The 4530-nt window shown below is 27.0% G+C and overlaps 1 long non-coding RNA gene across 1 annotated transcript; it reads left to right on the top strand.

Annotated features, from left to right (window-relative positions):
• The first annotated feature begins 3472 nt into the window (after positions 1–3472).
• LOC130674863 (uncharacterized) lies at positions 3473–4280 on the top strand. The gene is made up of 4 exons (XR_008991147.1): positions 3473–3552; positions 3674–3745; positions 3832–3873; positions 3995–4280. It is a non-coding gene; the product is annotated as an uncharacterized LOC130674863 (long non-coding RNA).
• Positions 4281–4530: the final 250 nt, after the last annotated feature.

Genomic DNA, 4530 nt, shown 5'->3' with positions numbered 1-4530 from the left:
AGAATTTTTTTTTCTGTGTACATGACAAAGTTAATGTTCATGCCGAATTTAAACTATGTACCATATATATTCAATGAACGGAAGCATATTAACCTTGAACGCCCCGCGAACCCCCTTAGGAGTTGATTTTATTAAAGCCGTTTCATGAGGGGCACCTACATGACATAATAAACGTTCACGCTGAATTTCAACTCTGTAACGTATGTATTTGCATAACGGAAGCATATTAACGCTTGACGCAAACCCCCTTAGGAGTAAAGTTTTTCGAAGCAGTTTTATAAGGGATACCTACATGACATAATAAACGCTCACTCTGAATTTCAACTTTGTAACACATATATTTTAAAAAGGGAAGTATCTTAACGTTTGATGCCCCCGCATCTCCTTTTGGAAGCCGATTTTATCATAGCCATTTAGTGGGGTATACTTGCATGACATAATAAACGTTCAGGCCGAATTTTGAGTCAGTTACACCTATACTCAAAAAACAGGAGTATATCATCGTTTGACGCCCCCGCGAACCCCCTTTGGAGTTGATTTTATTAAAGTCGTTTCATGAGGGATCCCTAAATGACATAATAAACGTTCATGCCGAATTTCAACACTGTAACGTATGTATTTGAAAAACGGAAGCATATTAACGCTTGAAGCCCACGCAAACCCTGTTAGGAGTAAATTTTATTAACGCCCTTATGAAGAATACCTATATTACATATCAAACGTTCACGCTGAATTTTAAATCCGTAAGCCTTATAGTTCCAGAGATACTATATTGAATAGGTTTACATTCTTATTTAGTTACAAATAAGTCAGATTAGACTCTTTTATTTTGACTGTTCAATAAACTGTAATATACGATTCAGTTGACAGAAACAATTGATAAATGAAACAAACTCTAATCTATAAAAAAAATATAAAAAACAATTAACGCTAATGGAATCAAAACAATTGATGGCTGTAATTTAACTGTTTTTTTCTTATACTTTTAGACAAATAATTTAAATACCCGAATCCTGAGTTATAATTGATTTAAAAAGTAGCCTATATTGTAAGTGACAGCATCTTGTATATGTATAAAAAATTTCATCTCAATCAGATAAGTGGTTGATTAGTTATAAAGGTACAAACCGACAGAGAGACAGACAGACGAAAATTCCAAAAAGGGTAGATAATGTATGAGTAGGTCATAAAAATGATATTTGACGCATAATTCGAAATAAAAACGCCATGTACAGACAGAGCCTATAGATTTATATATATGTAAAGGTACACAAAAACGGGTGATAAATAATATAAATGATTATTTATAGGTTATGATCTTCATTTATTTTACATATTGTGTAAGATATGTTATTTTGTCTTTTTAATCCTATATATCATACAAAAAATTAAAAAAATTCAAGGAATAAATTAAATCGATTTACATTCTTACTTAGTTACTTTTAAGTCAGATGAGACACTCTTATTTTGACTGTTTACTAAAGTTAGTTAGTTCTTCAATAAGGCATTGGGATAACCTATCAATTTAATTGACAGAAACAATTGATAAATGAAACAAAATCTAATCTATGAAAAAAAACATAAAAAACAATTGATATGCGTTATATAGAAACAATTGACGCTAATGGAATAAAAACAATTGATGGCTGTAATTTAACTGTTTTTCTATTGTACTTTTAGAAAAATAATTTATATATCCGAATTCTGATTTATAATTAATTTAAAAAGTAGCCTATATTCTAAGTGACAGCATCTTGTATATGTATAAAAAATTTCATCTCAATCAGATGAGTGGTTAATCAGTTATAAAGGTACAAACAGACAGACAAAAATTCCAAAAAGGGTAAATACAGTATGAGTAGGTCATAAAAATGATATTTTGACGCATAATTCGAAATAAAAACACCATGTACAGACAGAGCCTATCGATTTATATATTAGTATAGATTATTATATAATTTTCGAGGGATTCGAACATGGGTTCATGGAATCAGAAGTATTGTTTGCTACGTGTGTAGCTACATCGAAATCATAATAAACCGGAGAAATTCTGTATTAAAACTGTGGTTAAATAAATTTTGATGTATGATTAATAATTAATTCTACTAATAAATAAATTTTAATTATTATTTCAATGAATTCTAGGGTTACTATAAGAGAAATCGAATCTTGTGTTTAATTTTTTTACAAATACTGCATTTTAATAAATTACAATTCAACCATTTACAATTTTCCCCCAAACAATTAGTTTATATTTTCAAATTTTATAATTTATTGATGCTATAATTTCATCTTATTCCAAAATGATTGATGATTTCTTGACTTTAATATCGCCGTTAGGTATATAATACTTCTAATGGCTTCTTTCTCTGAGTTTTTACCTTGTAGAACCATCAACTGGCTAAATGGACCGATGAAGTTTCTATGGATAAATATAATCAATTTCGATTATAAGCTTTCAGTTTTTTTTTTGTTTATTATTGTAAATATATATTCTACATATCTTAATGCTATCAATGCCCTTTCTAACTCAAAAGCTCAACGATTGATTAGGAATTTTCGTATTTATAAAGTATCTTTTGATTTCGAAGTCAATCGATCCTTTAATGTATTCCATATGTGATCTTATTTTAAAACTCAGAACATTACATGTAATTTTAGATGAACCATCAATCTTATCATAAAAACCAAAGAATACTTTTTAACAATTAAACTTCAAACTTAATTTATTTGATTCTATATTGAGATGATTGGATTCCATATAATTATTGGACGTTTAATATTCTATTAGGTTTTTTATTTAAACTATCGGATCTGATTTCAAGTAGGACACTAAAATATTTCATAATTAAACTATACACTCGAATTATTTATCAAATTTTGAATTGATCATTAATAATATAGTAAAAAAGCACAGAATACTTTTCTGTAGATAATTTAATTCTTTTCAACTTCAATATTTGGCATTTAACTTGAAAAATTTTGACAATTTTTTTTTGTTCTATAGTCTTGAGAATGTTTGACAATGTCAAAATAAAATTTATTTTGTAATTAATGTTTATTTGAAAGGTTGAAATAATTAAATAATGAGAAATCAACTTCCTTTTTAGCCGCCGAATGGCCTGTTCTTTTTTGCTAAGGTGCGTATATTATTTTTCGTTCGACGAAGCCGGAAAGTGACAACTTCGTTCAGGACAACGGCCGGAAAGTTGCCTTTTTCCGGCCGGACGGCAAAAAAGTCCTTTATAACTATATTTATTTCTATAAACAATTTATTCAACGTTTTCATATTATTTTATTTATTACATTTATTATATTTTCTTTCATTCAATGCGCTTGAGAATTTTCAATTATGGAAATCTGACCAATGAATTTAAATATTCGGGTGCTCAGCTGGTGAAAACTTTGTATCAGCCAATAGATTTTGATTTTCAAGTTAAATGGCGTTTCCTTGGGAAACATTAAAAGCTTAAATAAGTTGCTGTTAAGTCTTCGACTTTAATTAGCAACATGTCATCAAACAAGAAAGACATGCCGTCAGGATTCATATTCGTAAGTGTTTTGTAATATATTGTAATATATTGTAATATACTTAGTGAATTATTTATTTCATATATTCAATAGATATATTTTTATATTTATGAATAATTTTTTTTTTTAAACTCTGTATTAGCAATCAGAACATACATCATTGAAACCATTTGTGTTAAGAGCTGAGGCTACACCACCACAGAGAAATGAAGATGTAAGTAAGAATTTAAAATATCTTGTTAAATATTGTAAATTTTATTATATACATTTAGTTATTAAAATCTAACTTTCATTTAATAGCTATCACATTTGTATTCGGCGCCATGTAGTCCAGCTGAGGTGGTAAGTAGTATTTTTAAAATTATAACAATGTACACTTTTGCATTTTCTCTGTTGATAACAGATATTTGAATTGTTGATAGCAATAAATAGTTGATATTAATTATAATATTAATTCTTTCAGGAAAAAAAATTAAAAGAAAAAGAAACGCCAGTAAAAAAAAACAAATAGCGAGGAAAACATATCTTTGTTTATTTGGTGATACATTTTAATTTGAATTTCGGGTAGTAAAGATTTCACGATTATTTTTGAATATGTAATGAAATGCGAGGGGATTATAATTTATGTATTTATTATAAGAACACATGTATTGTCATTTTTTTTATAATTTATTTTATTTTTTTATAACTATTTTAATTATAATTGAAGACATGTAGTTAATATGAACATTATGTTAATAGATTATTGAATTTGTAATGTGTAATTTGTGTAATTAAATATAAAATAATTAAAGTATTATTTGTAATTTGTCAAGTATAATATAATTGATATGTATTTTTATTCCTCAGTACTTTTCCCATTGTTATATAGAATTCTTAATATTCATAATTACAATTTCTATTATCAGTCAATATTATTTATTTACTTTCTCATACTATTTAAATATATATATAAACTCTCCATATATATTAATATAACAATTTATATAAGCTATTAAA

Source organism: Microplitis mediator, chromosome 9 (assembly GCF_029852145.1).
Source record: "Microplitis mediator isolate UGA2020A chromosome 9, iyMicMedi2.1, whole genome shotgun sequence".
Classification (NCBI taxonomy): domain Eukaryota; kingdom Metazoa; phylum Arthropoda; class Insecta; order Hymenoptera; family Braconidae; genus Microplitis; species Microplitis mediator.
Note: the sequence above shows the minus strand (reverse complement) of the source record. Positions and strands in the feature narration are given on the sequence as shown.